Genomic DNA, 21,311 nt, shown 5'->3' with positions numbered 1-21,311 from the left:
CTAACAATGGTTCAAACATCTTGTTGACCATCTGTTAGAATGTTGCCCTTGCGTTTTTTAGGCTAAAGGGCATGACCTTGTAACAATACATCCCTCTAGGAGTTGTAAAAGATGTGACCTCCTCGTCTGGCTCGTACATAGCGATCTGATGGTAACCTCTATACGCATCAAGAAAGCTAAGCCGGTTGTGTCCTGCCATTAGATCTACCAATTGGACTATTCGTGGGAGGAGAAAGCTATCTTTTGGGCATGTTTTGTTAACTATTTTGTAATCCACGTAGACATGCCATTTTCCATTCTTCTTTGGCACTACTAAGGCATTGGAGATCCACCTGGGATAGTGCACTTCTCTAATAGCTCCTACCTCCAGCAAGTTTCCCACTTCTTTCGCCACTATCTCAGCATGGTGGAGTGTTGATCAGCGAGTGCGCTGTATAATTGGTCTGGCAATGCCAAGCATGTTATACGGTGTCTAGGAAAACACTTCGATGTTAGAGGTTAGGAATTCCATGACCTTTATTCTCTTGGTGCTGAACAAAGACGAGCCGAGCAAAAAGAACTTTTCTGGGTCTTTTTCATCTATCCTTACCTGTACCAAGTCTTCCACTACCTTTTGTTCAGCTGTCTTGCCAACATCGGTAAATAGTTCATTGCTCTCAGGTTCTTCCACCATTTGTACATATCCTTTTGCAGCGCAGCTGCCATTTACTGTGACAAAGCACTGTTTGGACATAATCTGATCTCCAAAGACCTCTTCAATTACTCCGACTTCGTTGGGGAACCGCAATAATTAATGGTAGGTTGAGACTACCGATCGCATGACATGATATCATGTCCTCCCCAAGATTATGTTGTAGGTGGAAGGGACTTTCAATACTGTCACGACCCAAACCTGCCCCTATAGGTTTAGCATCGTAGCTGGCCAGTAATCCTTGGATTACCGAAGGCCTTTGAACAGATTAACAAAATTACAGGGCTAGCGAAAGCAAATACATAAATATAATTGTCCAATGAGCTGTGCTAACTTATATGAAACAGAACAATTAAAACTTTATATATACATTCAATCATACATACGTTATACCAACACACACATAATATATGAAGTACAGTCAACAAGATAAACAAGTTCCATATATACAGAACCACCAGAATTTAAACACAAGACACTTCGGGAACCTCCTCGTGAGGCACGATGGTTGGCTGACAACAGAACACAGTTCCCCTACAAAATCTTCGGGCTCGAACTCCAGAATGCTCACCTATATACATATATATACAAACAGTGAGCTAAAACCTAGTGAATAACATTAAGGTAAAGGGGTTAGTGAACGAACTCCGAACATATCATAAGTACAGAATAGATTATAGCATAATCAGTGTCATATCAGAACATAATAATGGTACATCCCATAGAACATATCACAGAACAGAACAGAACGTCTTCCGACTAGAGTAATCGGTTTTGGATACCGATTAAACACATATCACCACAATGAAGTGGCTAACGAGATCTCGTAATTACTTGTATGTCATGGACCCACATTTTCATGCCTTTTTCCATGACTTGGGACTATCTATGAATGCCATAATAGATTTCAAACTTGGGATGTTCGTTTACGTAAACAGATATCATATTAGAAATCATAATTTATCACATTTCATTTGGAATATAATTCATATGAACGTATCTTTACGATAACGTTACTCACAGTGGTTCCAATAGGCGGTCAATCAATCCCCAGTTGTTGACCTACAATCACAAAATACATAGCACAAGCATGCCTTATCATTACACATTCAAGTGGCCAACACAGCGTAACTTTCATTAGGTTGATTCATGCTCGTTCTTAGCACATTACTTAACTCACACACACACTTGCAGTCTCGGAACTTAGTACATTCTTTCTTTAGTGTGTTTCTAATCCATAACCTCATTACTATGGCTTAATTAAGGCTTAGGAATGCCTAAGATGTAATGAGGATGCCAAAACATGCCTTGAAACACTTAGCCAAAATTTCTGAAAATGAGGTCCCCACTCGAGCGTGGCCTTCCCCGCTCGAGCGGGCATGCAAACAAAGGAGCTCCGCTCGAGCGTGATTCCCTCCGCTCGAGCGTACTGCAAAACATGGCAAAAGTGCTAGATGCTCAAAAATCACGCTCGATGGGCGCTCGACACCCGCTCGAGCGTAAGACACAAGGCCCCGCTCGAGCGTGAATAACCCCGCTCGAGCGGACGGCAAAACAGAGGAAAGTGCTGGGAACACGTATTTCACGCTCGAGCGCTAGTCACTTTGCTCGAGCGTGAGTTTAAAATCTGGAATTTCCAAATTTGAACCTCAAGCTCCAAATCAAGTTTTAAAGCATCAAATTCGATCCTTTTGGGCTAATTTTCTGGAAAACACTTCAAAACTCATAATATGACATGTTTCAAAGACCAATTTGAGAAATCAAAACCCAAAGGTAGTTCATTTAAACACAATTTCAAACCAAATGTCATGAACAAGATGAACATGTAACATGCATGAATTTGATCAACTTCAAGGCTTCAAACACTTGCTCTAATGAGTCAATTGCTTCAAAAACAAGATGAACTCATGGATTAAAACAATAATGTGGACATGCATGCAAGAATTTCCATGAAAACAACTTGAAACCTCATGATATGCACATGCATGCATGGATTAGCTCCAATTTCAACACTTTAAACCAATTCTAGACTTAATTCTCTAACCTCTCATGGATCATGCAAAATAAAGCTTGAATTCACAAACTAAAGGATGAATATCCTACCTTAAACCTTGAATCCAAGTCTAGGAGCTTAAATTTGCAAGGCCTCTTCAATTCTTCCAAGTCTCTAAACCAAAACCTTCAATTGAACTCAATTCTCTCACTCTCTATCTCTCTAGTCGGTTATGGACTCAAAAGTGGCTGAAGAAATGTTGTGAAATAAAGGCTCAATGTGTTGGAGAAATAGACCACTAGTGGTGGCTAAATTGTAATTAAGGCCAACTCTTTAATTAGCTTATTTTAATCTAATTTGATCATACCAAATTGTATTTCAATTGAATATGCAATAAAATCACATTAATTCTAATGATTATAAAACATAAATCGATTTCTGGTTCGGCCACCGATAAGGCCTTCAATTTGCAGTTCGAAGTTTAACACATGAACAAATCATTTGAACGACAATAGATAGAAAACCAGTTGACTTACAAAATGTATGATAAACACATAATTTATTTAATTCATTTAATTGGCATCATTGATTACTGATTAGTAGCTAATTACAGGTTGGGGTTATTACAGTCTCCTCACCTTAAAAAGTTTGGTCCTCCAAACTTGAGCTAACATATGACAAAAGAAATGGTGCCCAGTAAAAGTGTAACTTTAATTCCTTATAAAACAGAAGCATGACTATGTTCATAAACATGTTCCTAACCCAATCTTAACCTTAGCGTTGTACAGAGACAGAATCATAAACAGAGATTAAGGTTCGTATCAACTCAGGGCCTTATATACATTCAGATTTCAGTCCAGAACAGATTCAGATACATGTTCATTTTCATATTCTTGTCCAAATCATATATAGATGTCACTAGTCTTTCTTAAGTTTACATGATACATCCAACAGAACAGATACATAACAGATACAAAACAGATACAGATACATGATGGTTATTAATAACCAGTTCCCTAAAAGAACCTCCAGATCTGGGAAACAGAGCAGAACAGAACAGAACGTATACACGTGAGGTTACGAATAACCAGTTCCATAAAGGAACCTCCGGATCCGGGCAACAGAACAGATGCATACAGATTCATATTCGTAATCATTTTCATGTTCAGATTTTGCATATAATCGTACGTGGTACATCCCTTAGCATTAACGAATCTGATGACCCATAAAAGGACCTGATGACCCGTAAAAGGACCTGATGACCCATGAAGGGACTTGATAACCCATAAATGGACGCATATCATATGAAGCTAAGAATGCCACGGGTACATATCCGAGATTGAACATACAGTCAGTATACAGCACATAGCATTTCAGATACAAAACTTATTTCGTGACATAGAACATAAATACAGTTACACACAACTTCATTGTATTAATACACACATTACTCATATCAAGCACTTATCGGGTTATAGATTTGCAGTGGTCTCATTTTCATATGTAATTTCCCCCGTTAAATTACAGGAATTTGAGTTATTCATCTCCGAGTCAATCATTCGATCTTTGTTCAATTTGGTTCACAATTCGGTAATTCGTCCCAGTCAGTCCAGGTCATTCTGAAGTTATCAGGAATACAAGGTAATTTCGTACATTGGCCCCGTTGCAGTAAACAAAATTCCGAAGTAGTCATTCATGTACTATTCATAGTCTCAGTTTCCACAGTTTCAATCGTACTATGGGTCGATACAGAAGCAGTCATACTGATTACTTACACTTTCAGATAGTTAGGGTTTATAATCAAATCAGTCTGTTATCAAAAGATTCCATTAGTTTTGAAATACAGTAACACAGAAGCAATCATTCTCTTCGTCAAACAAATTCGAGATCGTAACAGTAATTCCAGCGCAATCAAACACACGTCATTATACAGTATCCCCATATCTTCCAAGCATAAGTTACCAGATTCCATAATCACATAGTTTGCTATTGACGGTCCACATTCATCCTAAGTGTTCAAGATTAATTCAAATTCTCATTCGGTTAGTTCCCTTGGCAACACAGTTTTTTCATTCAGTCGTAAGTAATTCACAATTCCCCCATAATGTAATCAATCAGATAATGGTTCTCGCTGAGTCTTCTCAGGTTAAATCAATAAGGTTCAACCAGATCACATTAGATAAAAGTTCTATCTAGCCATATCAAATAGAAGTTCGAAGCGTAAGTCATCAACAAAAGTTCTTTTAGTTAACCAGAGGTCTCGTCAAACCACAGTTCTATCAGATTAGATCAGGTAACGGTTATAGCATTATCATTTTTCAAACGGGGTACATTAGTTCTATAGTTCTTATTCCATTTGTTTAGGTGCACAGTCAGTAGTTTTACAGTTGTTCTAAGTTCATGTCAAGGAGTTCAGGTTATATATACAATATTACATTCTCCGAGTAAGTTCGCATATGGGTGCACAGGTATGTCATTGTTCACATCAAGAAGTAAGCATCATAGTCAATATAACATTTCCCCAGAGTCATAATCCCAACGGTCAAGTTATCAACAAATAATCACATCAATCATTCTGAGCAAAGGTATAGTCATAGTCATATGTATACATGTCCAGAGTCTAATAACCTTCCCAATATAGATTCACGAGTTCTATGTACAGATGAATCACAAACAGTTTCTCCAGATATGATGATGAAAGCAACAAGTCATAAGTCTACTCAGTCTAGATATCATGTAATTAACCAACATTCCATGCAAAGGTATAGATATATGTGAGTTCAAACATGTTCCATATACAGTCAATACTAGTGTGTCTCCATATTTAACAGTTCGAGCACAGTTCAACAGGTCGCTTACGATAGTTCATATCAACTAGTAGATCTCAAAGTGTTCATTAACCACAGTTCAATCCCATCAAGTCTAATAGTTTCACAAGCGAGGACATATATATATATATATATATATATATATATATATATATATACGAGTCTAGTATCAATTACCATTTAGGCATTCGTTCGCAAATTCATAAGCAGAAGTTCATTCTTCCAGTTGACATAGGTTATCAATTTCGGGAATTCCTTACGTGACTAATTCACATATATAATACGAGATCACGGGTCTAATCATTCGATGATGTCAGTCAATATTTAACAATTCAATTCAAGTCATGGTCATACAGATTTCCCAAGTTAAAGTCAATCATAATGCGTTCCCAGGTTCAATAGTTCTAACATAATTCAAAAGGTCACACCTAACAGTTCTCCTTAAACTTTCGCAGTACGATACAAAGATTCAAATTCTCATTGTTCACACGTCCCAATAATTTCCAAGACACAGGTGATTCGTTAAGTTCACAAGATTCAATTGACACGGGTTCATAAAACTAACAATTCAATTGGTTCAATCAATATTCCCACAATCTATATCAAGCTAAGAAATGTATGATTCACACACAAATTCCCATAAAAACAGTTACACATGGTTAGGGTAATATCTGCGTTAGTCATTTCAGTGTTCTGAGCATTTTCTGGAACTAGGGTGTAGATTTAGGCTTTTTGTTGTTCGGATGAGTTCGCGGGCAAGATTTAGCCAAGTGCCCTTTCTGACCACATCTAAAACAAGCCCCTGACAGGCGGCAACAGATGCCCCAATGTTGTTTCCCACATTCTCTACAGACAGGTATATCATTGTTCACATTACTTCCTCGACTTTCTTTGTTCACAGTTATTGCCCCAGATTTTTCATTCACAGGGGTCACTGAATTACCAGTTATTTCAACTTTTTGTTTCTTCTGTTTCATTCTTCCTGGTTCAGTTGATGATGTTGATTTGGATATTTTCAAGGCTTCTATGTTTGTCTCAGACATTAAGGCCCTATCAAGAACATCCACATATTTTGACAATTTTAAGACGCTAACTTGATCAAACACATCTAAGTCAAGCCCACCTTCAAATTTTCTAGCCTTTTTGTAGTCAGTATCTATCATGTGGGGTGCATATCGGGCTAACTCAGTAAATTTTGTTTCATATTCAGTCACAGTCATTTTGCCTTGTTTTAATTGTTCAAATTCAGATACCTTCCTATCCCGGATGCATTGGGAAAAATATTTTTCGAAGAAAATTTCTTTAAATCTATCCCATGTTACACCCTCATTCTCATTTCGTACTAACATCCACAATCTCCTAGCCTCCTCTTTAAGTGTGAATGTTGCCAACAAAACTTTCTGTGCCTCAGTACACGAAAATACCTCAAAGATTTTCTCAGTTTCTAAGACCCAAGCCTCGACTTTTAAGGGTTCAATACCCCCCAGAAATTCTGGTGGTTTCATCTTATTGTATTTCTGTGTCAGTGTTATCATATCATAACTAACTGGTTCAAGCACATATGTTTGCCCTTGTTGCTGTTGTTTCAGATTTTCAGTTAAGGCTTCAACTATTCTTTCTAACCGGCTAATTCTAGCGTTAGAAGATTCAGATTCATCTATATTCCTTGTCCCTTCCATTGTCTACACACAAACAGGGTAATCATCAATATAGGAAAAGCTCTTACGAACTTCACATTTCATTTCATATCAGACGTGTTCATACTTCCGATTCAATTCAGATACAGTCACATGATTCCTTACTTTTATATATTCACGATCACATAGATTTCACCTTCGGTATTGAAATTAACATTATACGCTATTCCACTTAACTCATAGATTCGTTTCCTTTTCATTTTCAGTTCAAATATGTTCATACGCTTACAGATGATAATGCAATGTCCCTACTTCATTTCTAGGACATCCTATAGCTCATATGGACACGTGTGTGTGGTATAACTCGTACTTTGATACCACTCTATCACGACCCAAACCCGCCCCTATAGGTTTAGCATCGTAACCGGCCAGTAATCCTTGGATTACCGAAGGCCTTTGAATAGATTAACAAAATTACGAGGCTAGCGGAAGTAAATACATAAATATAATTGTCCAATGAGCTGTGCTGACTTATATGAAACAGAACAATTAAAACTTTATATATACATTCAGTCATACATACGTTATACCCACACACATAATATTTGAAGTACAGTCAACAAGATAAACAAGTTCCATACATACAGAACCGCCAGAATTTAAACACAAGACACTTCGGGAACCTCCTCGTGAGGCACGATGGTTGGCTGACAACAGAACACAGTTCCCCTACAAAACCTTCGGGCTCGAACTCCAGAATGCTCACCTATATACATATATATACAAACAGTGAGCTAAAACCCAGTGAATAACATTAAGGTAAAGGGGTTAGTGAACGAACTCCGAACATATCATAAGTACAGAACAGATCATAGCATAATCAGTGTCATATCAGAACATAATAATGGTACATCCCATACAACATATCACAGAATAGAACAGAACTTCTTCCGACTAGAGTAATCGGTTCCGGATACCGATTAAACACATATCACCACAATGAAGTGGCTAACGAGATCTCGTAATTACTTGTATGTCATGGACCCGCATTTTCATGTCGTCCCCCATGACTTGGGACTATCTATGGATGCCATAATAGATTTCAACTTGGGATGTTCGTTCACGTAAACAGATACCATATCAGAAATCATAATTTATCACATTTCATTTGGAATATAATTCATATGAACGTATCTTTACGATAACGTTACTCACAGTGATTCCAGTAGGCGGTCAATCAATCCCTAGTTGTTGACCTACAATCACAAAATACATAGCACAAGCATGTCTTATCATTACACATTTAAGTGGCCAACACGGCGTAGCTTTCATTATGTTGATTCATGCTCGTTCTTAGCACATTACTTAACTCACACACACACTTGCAGTCTCGGAACTTAGTACATTCTTTCTTTAGTGTGTTTCTAATCCATAACCTCATTACTATGGCTTAATTAAGGCTTAGGAATGCCTAAGATGTAATGAGGATGCCAAAACATGCCTTGAAACACTTAGCCAAAATTTCTGAAAATGAGGTCCCCGCTCGAGCGTGGCCTTCCCTGCTCGAGCGGGCATGCAAACAAAGGAGCTCCGCTCGAGCGTGATTCCCTCCGCTCAAGCGTACTGCAAAACATGGCAAAAGTGCTGGATGCTCAAAAATCACGCTCGATGGGCGCTCGACACCCACTCGAGCGTAAGACACAAGGCCTCGCTCGAGCGTGAATAACCCCGCTCGAGCGGACGGCAAAACAGAGGAAAGTGCTGGGAACATGTATTTCATGCTCGAGCGTGAGTTCAAAACCTAGAATTTCCAAACTTGAACCTCAAGCTCCAAATCAAGTTTTAAAGCATCAAATTCGATCCTTTTAGGCTAATTTTCTGGAAAACACTTCAAAACTCATAATATGACATGTTTCAAAGACCAATTTGAGAAATCAAAGCCCAAAGGTAGTTCATTTAAACACAATTTCAAACCAAATGTCATGAACAAGATGAACATGTAACATGCATGAACTTGATCAACTTCAAGGCTTCAAACACTTGCTCTAATGAGTCAATTTCTTCAAAAACAAGATGAACTCATGGATTAAAACAATAATGTGGACATGCATGCAAGAATTTCCATGAAAACAACTTGAAACCTCATGATATGCAGATGCATGCATGGATTAGCTCCAATTTCAACACTTTAAACCAATTCTAGACTTAATTCTCTAACCTCTCATGGATCATGCAAAATAAAGCTTGAATTCACAAACTAAAGGATGAATATCCTACCTTAAACCTTGAATTCCAAGTCTAGGAGCTTAAATTTGCAAGGCCTCTTCAATTCTTCCAAGTCTCTTAGCCAAAACCTTCAATTGAACTCAATTCTCTCACTCTCTATCTCTCTAGTCGGTTATGGACTCAAAAGTGGCTGAAGAAATGTTGTGAAATAAAGGCTCAATGTGTTGGAGAAATAGGCCACTAGTGGTGGCTAAATTGTAATTAAGGCCAACTCTTTAATTAGCTTATTTTAATCTAATTTGATCATACCAAATTGCATTTCAATTGAATATGCCATAAAATTACATTAATTCTAATGATCATAAAACATAAATCGATTTCTGGTTCGGCCACCGATAAGGCCTTCAATTTGCAGTTTGAAGTTTAACACATGAACAGATCATTTGAACGACAACAGATAGAAAACCAATTGACTTACAAAATGTATGATAAACACATAATTTATTTAATTCATTTAATTGGCATCCATGATTACTGATTAGTATCTAATTACAGGTTGGGGTTATTACAAATACCCAGAACTCCACATGTTTTGTCATGGTTCCTGCTTTGACTGGGAGGATTACCTTGCCCACTGGCCACTCTGGCATTGAGTTGAATCCGATCAGGGGAGATATTATAGGTGCCAAGTCTTTATCCTCTAATTTCAGTTGTTTGAAGGTATCGTAATACATTATCTCACATGAGCTTCCTTGGTCGATCAAGATCCGTTTGACGTCGAAATTCTTGATGCGTAGAGTGACAACCAATGCATAATTGTGAGGGCAATATATCCTTGCTAAATCTTTGTCTAAAAAAGATATGACATTTGTGGCCTCCGTTCTTCCCTTTTTGATGGTAGGTTATGCACTTAATACCTCCCTTAAGTACTCAGCCTTTTTGAGCATTCCCCTGAGCTCACATACCCGCTCAGGTTCGAACACTCCATGTATCATGTTAATTACACCTTGAGGTGGAGCGTCGACTGGCATCTCGTTTGGGATGTTGTGGTTCTGGGGTACTGGCTGTGTTCCTTCTTCTATGTACTGGTCCAGGTGCCCAGTTGCCACTAACTCCTCCAAATGATGCCTCAACGGTGTGCAATTTTTAGTGCGATGCCCCTTTTCATCATGAAAGGTGCACCAGGACCTCTCGTCATAGTCCTTTTGTGTTTCTCCATACTTAGCTGGCCATCGGACGAAAGGTTCGTCACGTATCTCACTTAGGATTCAGTAGATTGGTTTTTTGAACATTGTGGTAATGGCAGTGCGAACTCTTAACTTTCTTTTGTCTGGGTCTTCTCTGTTAGCCCGCTTACCTCGCCCATTCCTGCTTGGTTGTTCTACCGTGTTGACTTTTGCTGAAGTCTTTTTATCTGGTATTGCTATTGTGCCAGATTTCGCTTTAGCATGGGCGTCATCATCCTCTACGTGAATATGTTGGTACACTCTCTCCATTAAGGCCTCCATCGTGAATGGTGGTGTCATAGTAATTGAGTCCCTCAATTTTTTGCCGACTGGCAGGCCCCGTTTGTATTGTGCTATGGCGAGGTTTGTGGGGCAATCTCTGAGCTGGTTGAAGGTTTCCCAGTAGCGACTGTTGTAGGATCTCAACGTCTCTTTGTCGCCCATGTCAATGGAGAGTAGCTGGTCGATCTCCACTGGTGTCTTGGTGTTCGTTCTGAACCTAGTCACGAATGCCTCTGCCAATTGTGCCTAGGAGGCAATGCTGCCTTTTGGTAGCCTTTCGAACTAAGTTAGACCTAGGTCACCAAGGCTAGATAGGAACATGATACACATCGGGGCCTCGTTCCGCCGGTTTACTGCCATAACCTGGTGAAAGTGGCTTAAGTGTATGTAGGGGTCCGTCTTCCCCTCATAAGTGGCAAACTTGGGCTGGTTGAAGCCTAAAGGTAGCGGTGCGTTCTCAATTGCCGGAACGAATGGCGAGCTCTGTAGCCATGCTAATGCCTTGTCTGTTGGTTCGTAAGCAAGGCGCGGTATTGGCATTCCTACCTCGACGATCCCATGTGTCCGAGGAGCCAACTACTGAAGGGCTGAAACTCTGCACGGGTCGCGTGTCCTGGTATCCTCCCTCCATCGTGCCTTTTCTTCAAGCACAGTTCGCAAGTCAGATGATCTGGGAAACTCCGTGTGCCTAGATAACGTCTGGTGCGTGTGTGAGGGCCGATAGGTGCTTCCCTCAGTATAAGACCTCTCTGTTCTCGTTCTCTCCGACCTGGAGTAACGAGTCCTGGAAGTTCTTGACTGAGTGTCGCCTGTTCTCAGGCTCCTACTCTCTGCTTGTGATGGTATGGTATACCTACCACGATCTTCCGAGTGGCGAGGGGGCGTGTTACTTTTGCGCCCCTCTCCTGTCGCCACCCATTTTCCTTTGATCTGGCGCTTCATAGACTTCATGTCCGCCGCCATCCTTCGTATCAACTTGTCCTGCTCTTTCACGCGATCTTCCAGAACTTGAGGGTCCATCCTCCGCCTTTGTCTTTCAGGACTTTGAGAGCGACGAGGGCTGTTAGCCCGCCTCCCCCTTGCATCGCTCCGGGGGTCCTGTCGCTGGGGCTCTAAATCCGCCATGGGAGGGATAGAAGGCAAACCTTCGCGCCTTCCACCCCCCTTTGGGGTTTGTCCGTCGATAGCGGACTGCGGCAAATCTTCATTGTGCGCCATTACTTTCAATTAGAGAGGAAAAACTTGATCAAGAGGTGTTGTTCTTTCTGGAATTTCCACAGACGGCGCCAATTGTACGAGCACGAAATAATGTCCTCGTATAATCCTGTTGATCAAGTCTGCGCTCCTCTAAACGTCGTCGCCATACTCCCTGAAAACACAAACGTGAGCTAGCCGGCGAGTGTGTGGCGGATACCTCTCCGATGCCTAAGTCAGAAAAATAGACAAATAGACAAAAGCTCTGTGTATTCGGGAATCAAAGTTGTGTTACCTCCTCCATAGGTTCTGTTATGAGCTTTTTATAGGTTCCGTGCGGCACAATCCTAGTAAGACTCCTATTCCCCTATGTAGAGTCCTCCTAGGAATCACACTCCTGAAAGATAATACTTATCCTTCAACACCCCCTCACTACTTAAACCAAGTGAGATGGCTTTACCTCAGTAGTATGACAAAACAACCGAGCTAACATGGCCATGCTAAAGCGGTAGAAATGATCGAGCTCCAACTAGCTCGGTTCTTCCCTTCATTGCTTGTACCTCGGTTTGGTCCATCGAGATCGAGCTAACAGCAGTAAGCTTTGACCGAGCTAACGAGAGCAAGGTCCCATCATAAGAAGCCCAAATACCTCAGTTCTAAAAACCATGACCGAGCTAATTATCACCATACCGACCGTGGTAACCACAACCACAATTGGACCAAGTTAACTGCAAGGTCCTTTCACTCGGCTCTTTTTACCGCGACCCACAGAACGGCCCATTACCCAGCTCGGCCCAATTTACTTATAAATTACTCTTTCATCGTTTATCAATTTATATTTTAGGCCTCGTTTGGGAATAGGTTTAGTAACTTTTTAGCTATTTGACTAAAATATGAGCTAAAAAAAACTAGTATGTTTAGGATGACTTTTTGATTTTTTACGAAAAGATGTGCAAAAAATAAAGAGAAAAGAAAATTTTTGACTTTTTGATATGCGTTGTTGATTTTTTGACATTTTTAGTAACTTTTTGACTTTTTGACTAAACCAGCCTGTTGCCAAACGAGGCCTTAGTAATGTCAGCTAACTATTCTTAATATTTAATTAACGATAGTAGTTAAATTGTTATAAGAATATAAACTTCGAAGGGCGAGATATAATTTCTAAAATTTCAATAGAGAATTTATAATTTAATTAAATTTTAAGAGAGATATAGATGATTTATCCTTAAAAAAATAAAAATAAGTATACTTTTCTCAATTTACCAAACAAATTTAAAATTTATCATTTTTATTTTTGAATAATGCTTGAGACCCCCTTTTGGGGGTCACCCCCTCACCCCCCTTTGCCACGTGGCAGGGGGTGATTGGAGGAACAGAAAAAAAAAAGAAAAAGAAAAAGAAAAGGTAACCAATGAGAGAGAGAGGGAGTCAAAGGGAGTGGGGGAAAAGGGAGAATGAATCATTACTCTTATTTTTTTTATGCTTTTCATCATACTGTTGCCTTACCCAAGTACATGATGGGATCAAACTCACCCAGACAGTTCTGTTCCAAAAACAAACACTCACCCACATGGTTTTGAGTTTTTGATTTGAGTGCATGAATTAGACTATCACCACTTGAAAAAGACCAGTGGAAACAGTAAAAAGAGTTGACTTCCGTAACATCTGATTTTTTGGATTGTACCAAATATACTGGTGTTTACCTGGCAACAGTGGAAATATTATGAGTTAGGTTAGAGATTTTAAATAAATTATTAAATTTTTACTAAAAGGTGGTTTGAGATGTCTTAACATTACAAAAAAAATTATTTTTCGCGACTAAATTTTTAGTCGTTAAAAGTCGGATTTGAGGTTTTCCCGCCTAAATTTTTTAGTCGCTATGTTGGTCGCTGGAAAAACGTCGCGGAAGGTATTGGCGACTAACCCACTTTTAGTCGCCAAAAACAAACTCTGTAGCAACCACAAATTTCGTCGCCAAAGCTCCTTTATTTTTTTTAAATTATACATTTGGCGACTAAATTTTTAGTCGCCAATAGTAAATCATTTTTTTTTAATTTATACATTTCCCGACTATTTTTTTCGTCGCCAATACTGAAGCTTTTGGCGACCACCTCTTTTAGTCACCAAAAGCATATTTAAAAAAAAAAAAAATGTTGAACTTGTTGCTCGCAAGTTTTGAACCTGAAACATCCCACCACTACAGTCCAAACCTTTTGCAACACACTCCCTCCACTATGCCACAATAACATCACATGAATATATATGCAATATATATTATTTATATAGTATATTAACCGCTATTAATACAAAATAATATATATAAATATAATTTTTTTAATTCAATATACTTTATGTAAAAAATAAATTATTTACTAAAAAAAAATTTAGGCCACTTTTGGCGACTAAATTAAATTTTTAGTCGCCAATTCTATCATTTTCGGCTACTAATTATAATTTAGTCGCAAAAAAAATTAAGTTTCGCCTAAAAATAAATAGTTTTGGTGACTAAACCTGTTTTTAGTCTCCAAAAACGTCCTCTTTTGGCTACTAAACTGAATTTTAGTCGGCAATGGACTGTTTTTAGCTACTAATTTTTTTTTTGTAGCCAAAAAGCTTCACTTTCAGCGACTAAACTGTTTTTAGTCGGCAAAACACCAACAATCGGCGACTAATCTATTTTTTAGTCGCCAAAACCATCACTTTTGGCTACTAAATTATTTTAGTCGCCAAAAACTGTCACTTTTGGCTACTAAACAACCTTTAGTCGCTAAAACCCCCACATTGGGCGACTAAACTGCCTTTTAGTCGCTAAAAGTCTTGTATTCGGCGACTAAACTCTTTTAGTCGGCAAAAGTCACCAATTTTGGCGACTAAATCCATTTTAGTCGCCATTTATACTACTTTCAACGACAAAAAAAATTATTTTAGTTGCGAAAAGTGATTTTTATTGTAGTGTAAATAAGTGTATTTTTTGATTTTTTATGAAATATGGGTTGGGTATGAATTGAGTTTGAAGTGATGTGGTAGAGTGGTGATGTGACTTAAATAAGATGATGTGATTTAAATAGAATAGTGACTTTTTGTATTTTTTAGTTCATGCCAAACAAGGCCTAAATCTTTTTATATAGGTGTGGATCCATATAAATGTGATTTGTACGGATCTTATACCTATATGAGAGATTTAGGGTTGGTTTGAGATGTTTTAAAAAAGTACACTTTTTGACTTATTGGCTTATATGGGTTAGGTTTGGGTTAGGTTTGATGTGATGTGTTAGAGAGATGATGTGATTTAAATAAGATGATGTGACTTAAATAGGATAGTGACTTTTTGACTTTTTGTATTATTTAGTGTACCCCAAACCAAGCCTTAGTAAAAAATTTGATAATTTATTTGAAATTCATAACATTTTTTAAATATTATTGGGGTCATATGTAAATGTTTTAGAACTCGTTGGGGATGTGAATTGATTTTTTAACTTTTTGATTATTTTAACCTGAGGTTAAAAAATCTTGTTTGATATAGATTTTTTGATTTTTTTGGTTTTTATTAGAGAAAAAATAAAATAATTATGGATTCAATACGACATTTTATCATATTTAGCTAAAATAACTTATTTTGTTTGATATAACCATTTTAGTTCTAATAGGGAAGCCCAAATGAGCACTTAAAGAGAATTTTTTTTTTTTGGATAAGTAAGTCATATTATAACCAAAAAAAAAAAAAAGAAAGAAAAAAAGAAAAAGAAAAAGAAAACTCAATGAAAGAGAAATTATAATTCAGCATCTGTTTTTTTTTTTCCTAAAAGAGAAATAATTAGTGATAAATTATTTTATTAATTTTAATAATTAAAATTATAAATTTATTTTATTAATTCGTTATATTTTGTGAAGGTATAATTAACTTGTAATTTTTCCTTCTATAAACTCAGTGAAAAATTCATAAATTTATTTAAAATTTAAAAGTAATAAACAAAATTTATTTACAAAGTGATCTCACAATAAGAAGATTACTATAAATTTGAAATTCTAGGTAAATTTTTAGTTTTTATTTTCTTAAATACTTTTTCATTTATAAAAAAGATAGAGCGGAGATTTTACTGTAGCACTCCTAAAAAAAGTACTTATGAAGTGTCCTTAATTTTTTGGGTAAAAATTACTAATCAGTAAATACTGTTAAAAAGTTATTACAGATTGTTCAAAAAAATTAGGTCATTAATTATTATTATTTATAAAGTTTACTACTTATTTATAATTTTTTTTAAAAGCCTAACCTACATTGAAATTTCCGTTTATTTTTTTATAAGATTTCGTAATACAAATAAATAAATACGTACTAACTATAATCTTCTCAATTGACAAGGAGCATGATTCATTTTCGGGTCTATGATACCAACACCAATCTGAGCCCAACTATATGAACTAGGGGTGTTCGCGGTTGTGGTCGGAAAATCTTTAATCTGTCGTCCATCCGTCGGATAGATGAATAGGAAAAAATTAATCTGTATCTGTCCGTCGAATTGATGAATACGAATTGAGCGAATTAAGGAATTGACGAATGTATGTGAATCGGTTTAGCAGTTTAAATTTTTCTAAATTTTGAACATAATATAACAACTTGTCAATATTTTTTTTTTTGAATAATAATTCAACTCAACATAACTAAAAAATTATCAAGTAAATTTCCAAATACCAATGATAAATACATATAAGAAAATCATACATTCTCAAAACTATTTTATTACTTTTTTTTTATTCAAAAATTATTTAATTCGATTTTTTTAAAAAATGAAAAAATTAATCCTTATATTTTTCACACAAAAATACCAAATATCAACCCTAGCTATTTGATAAAAAGATTTCCAAATTAAAAACACAACAGAATATCTGAACACTTTTTCAATTGAAAACACAAAGTCTTATAAATTACTAAGGGTACTCACAGTTTGGCGCTTCGATTGTGGCCAAAGACACTTTAATTCCGACATCCGTCCAAAACTAGGTGGATTGAAAAAAATCAATCTGCAACCATCCGCTCGTCATCACGCATCCCCCTAAAATGTAGTGGATCGGTTCGATTCGATTCGATTGGTTTTGGTGAATCGGAATATCCACTACTCACTCCTAATATGAACTATTAGAATTTGAACTTACAAAAGGTTTATTCTATATTAATAAATGCAAAATGTGAATTCAATACTCTTAGAGTAATACTTTAATACTCTAATTTTTTATACTTTAATGTACTATTTACATCTTGTACATTATTTCTTTAAGACTTCAATAAAAAGTGATGTCAAATAGACGGATGCCTCTATTTACACATCATATTTGGTCTCAAAATACATCATTAATTAATTATTTTTTATTACAATAACGACCTTATTTAAAATGACCAAAATGACCACAATTGAATACACACCTTAGTTGAATACACATCCAAACCCTAACCCTAGCCACCACTGCTGGGAAGAACAGAGAAAATGCTATGAAGATTGACCCATATTAAAAAAACATTCACAACTATATATTTGAAACACAAAATTTAATCTTTTAGCTTTTTTTTTTTTTTTTTTTGTGTATGGAATGATCTAAATTTCAAACGCAGCGATACAATCAAAGACTCAATTTGAATCATGTGTAATTATACAACTTATATATATATATATATATATATATATATATATAGTACTTCGAATATAAATCTGTCGAGAAAGAAACGAACAGATGAGAAGAACATAGCAAACAATGGAAGAATTGCAAAATCTTCATATTCTGGGTACAATTCTTGTTGCCAATCAGTGGATTGGATGAATTGAGACAGACCCATTAGAGTTTTCTGAGTAACCAAACAAATTTGAGTAGAAAAATCAGAGCTTGTGGATCGAATATGGAATCAGAGACATCTATTTTTTTTCTCTCTCTCTCTCTCTCTAGTTTCTGTCTCTAGCTTCAGGCCAGTTGTCAGTGAGGAAGAGGGTCTTCGTGGGCTTAGAGGAGGAGGAGGGCTGGGGTAAAAATTATGTCTAACAGTTAGGTTTTTTTTTTTTTTTTTTTGAATTTGAGGTGTGTAGTAAGTGATGTGGAACTAAGGACAAAAATAGAACGTTGTGGTGTGTGTTGAGAAAAATTATGTTTTTTCAAATTATTAAAGGTGTGAACTGAGTAGTAGTGTGCCTTGAAATCAAATGTGCTGTGTAAATAGTTGCACCCCAAATAGACATTTATATTGATGCTAGCATTAAAATTTTTCCTTTTTTCGCCTTAATCTTGACACTTAATCTCTAGGTTTCCTTATCAAAAACAAAAACAAAAACCAAAAAAAAAAAAATGTGTCAACCTCTATTTTTTCCAAGTAATTTAATCAAAATTTCAAACCATTGTGGAATAAAAAATTTCGTATTTTTTTTCTTTTGAATTAGCAAAAACAAAAAAAAAAATATTAATAAAGATTAAAAGTACACGAAAATACATTAGAAAAACAAAAGAAAATGAAAATGTGAGAGACATCATCATAACAAAATTGAAGGTTGGAGAGATTCCAACCACGAACAAAAGTAACAACATAAAGAAACACAAAATGCTGTCCCAATCACAGCAACAACAAACAACAAATTATAGGTATTGGTTTACACCTACACTGATAGACTTTTTATTATTTTTTTGGAACCTATTCAAGCGAAATATTGGATTTTGGACTTACCCTTCTAGAGTAAACTCTGAATATCTACAATTCTTCAGAACTTAAAGATATTGATAAACACCAATAGATACTAATGTTGAATCTAAAATATCTTAATTTGTGGCTCGCCCTAGAGTTTGCCCCTTAATCAATGGACTACCCATGCAAGTCAACATGCACAAGTTTTAGTTTGCCAAACTGTAGGTGTAAAATCAGCTACTTAGGCTTTGTTTGGGAGCCCTCATTTTTAGTCAAAAAGCTAAAAAGTTATTAAATTAGTCAAAAAGCCAACAACTCATATCAAAAAGTCAAAAATTCTCTTTTCTCTCTACTTTTTGTACATCTTTTCGTAAAAAACCAAAAAATCATCCCAAACATACTAGTTTTTTTTAGCTCATATTTTAGCCAAATAGTCAAAAAGTTACTAAATTACCTATTTCCAATTGAGGCCTCCATGCTCCAAATGTTTTACCCCAAACTTCTCATAATTGAATTTTTTCAATTGTTCCCCAAATACCACTATATCAACAAAACACAAAATAATTTGCCAAATTATGAAGTTTTTCTCATATTGTCTTGTTGCTTTTTATTGATCTATTTTGTGTACTTCTCTTACTCTATTTTCACGTCAACAAATTTATAATAGTGGACAAATAAGTAACGAGGCAAACATTTTCCTTGTAATTATGTCAAGTCATGTGGGCTAACACTTATTATATTGCAAATTAAGAAGTTTTAATATGATTGGTACACACTTTAAAAAATTCTCAGTTTCTCATCTAGCCACTAATTTTCAACTACATTTATCCCAACTGAGAGAGAAACCATCCTTACCCACCTTCCAAAAGATCGGCGCATGACCGCTGTCTCTCTTGTGCTGTGTTTGGTTGAAGGATTTGAGGAAGAATTTGAAAAGGAAAATGAAAAAGGTGTGTGAAACTAGGTGAAATGTAGGTATATTTTATTCATATTTCACCAAAATTTTTCCTTTTCTTTTCCAAATCCCTCTTCAAATCCTCCAACCAAACACAGTATTAGGGTCATAGACATGCCAAGATGCAAAGAATCTCCCCCATCTAGTTTTGCAATAGTAATATCAATCCTTCTATAATCTTTACAAAACTTGAGTGGATGTTCAACAATATTGAATCCACTAGCCTTGCAATTGATGTTCAATGGTGATTGGAGGTGGCAAATGGGTAGGTTTGGACGAGTTAAAACAGATTATGTATTTAAAGTAATTTAATCCAAATTCGTCCATTTAATAAATGGGTGAAAACAGGTTGAGTTGAATTGAATACGGGTTTGACAAAGGAACTCAACTAACTTATTTACTTCATTTTTTTTTAAATTAATTTTTTTAAATAGTTTTTAAATCTAGGTTTTTTTAAAATATTTAATAATTTTTAATTTTTTTTTTGACGACTAGAGGTCTCAAACAGGTAGGTTTGGATAGATTGAAAGAGGATTAAGTATTAAAACAACAAAACCCAAATCCACACATTTACGAAATGGACTAATAAAAACAAAATTTCAAAAAACATTTAGTGCACGTTTGACATTGATTTTTTAGTTAATTTTTTGACTTTTTTGGCTTTTTAACTTTGGAATGACAATTTTTGTTTTGTCTTTTTGTGATTTTTTAGCCCCAACTCAAATACCAAATGATCCCTCATAGAGAATTGCATACACTTATGCCTCATTTGGCAAGTGTGAACATAGTCTAAAAGTCAAAAAATCATTAAAAATGTCAAAAACTCAACAAATACTAAAAAGTCAAATATTTGCATTTTTTTTTTTGTAAAAAATAAAAAAAATTATTCTAAGTGTATTAATTTTGTTTTTTCATTTCATATTTTAGTCAAAAAAATAAAAAAAAAAATTCAAAAATATGTTTTCAAACGAGTCCTTGGTATACAATCACATATTTCACCCCAAAAAAAAAAAAAAAAAAAACTTATTCTGCAAGCTGACATCACCCATGATTATACAAGGGTGGAAAAACAAACAAACAAAAAACAAAATTAACAATCCAAAAAGGATAAAATCAAAATCAATAAAAATGCAGGCCAACACATAAAAATAAGAGGAGAGAGGGAGACAGAGGGGTGAAACATTGGCTATGATTGGTTTATTTTTTGAATTTATTTTTCAAATTAAGAAATAGAAACTAATTTGGCAAACTATTTTTTCAATTTTTAGCTAAACTAATTTTCTTTTAATTTTTTAGAAACAAAATTGAAAACAGATTTTGGAAAGCAAATCAAATATGTTTTAGGAGTTTTTTTACAAATATTGAATTTACTAAACTATTAGCTGTGTTTACTATTATTGAATAATAAATAACAATTATACAAAAGTAACATATTGTAGATAGTTGTTTCTCCTATGTTTATGCCCGGAACTGGGCAGGGTCAGGAACTCGAACTAAGCAGGGTGGTGGGTCATTTATTTTTGCAAGCGCCCATCTACAACCCGTTTTGACCCGCATAGTTAATCGGTTATCTGATTATGACCCGCACGGCTATTAAGGCGGGTTGAAATCCATATATTGC

The sequence above is a fragment of the Camellia sinensis genome, chromosome 6 (assembly GCF_055761805.1).
Source record: "Camellia sinensis isolate YWXY chromosome 6, ASM5576180v1, whole genome shotgun sequence".
In the NCBI taxonomy this organism is placed as follows: Eukaryota; Viridiplantae; Streptophyta; class Magnoliopsida; order Ericales; family Theaceae; genus Camellia; species Camellia sinensis.
This window is presented reverse-complemented; position numbering follows the sequence as displayed.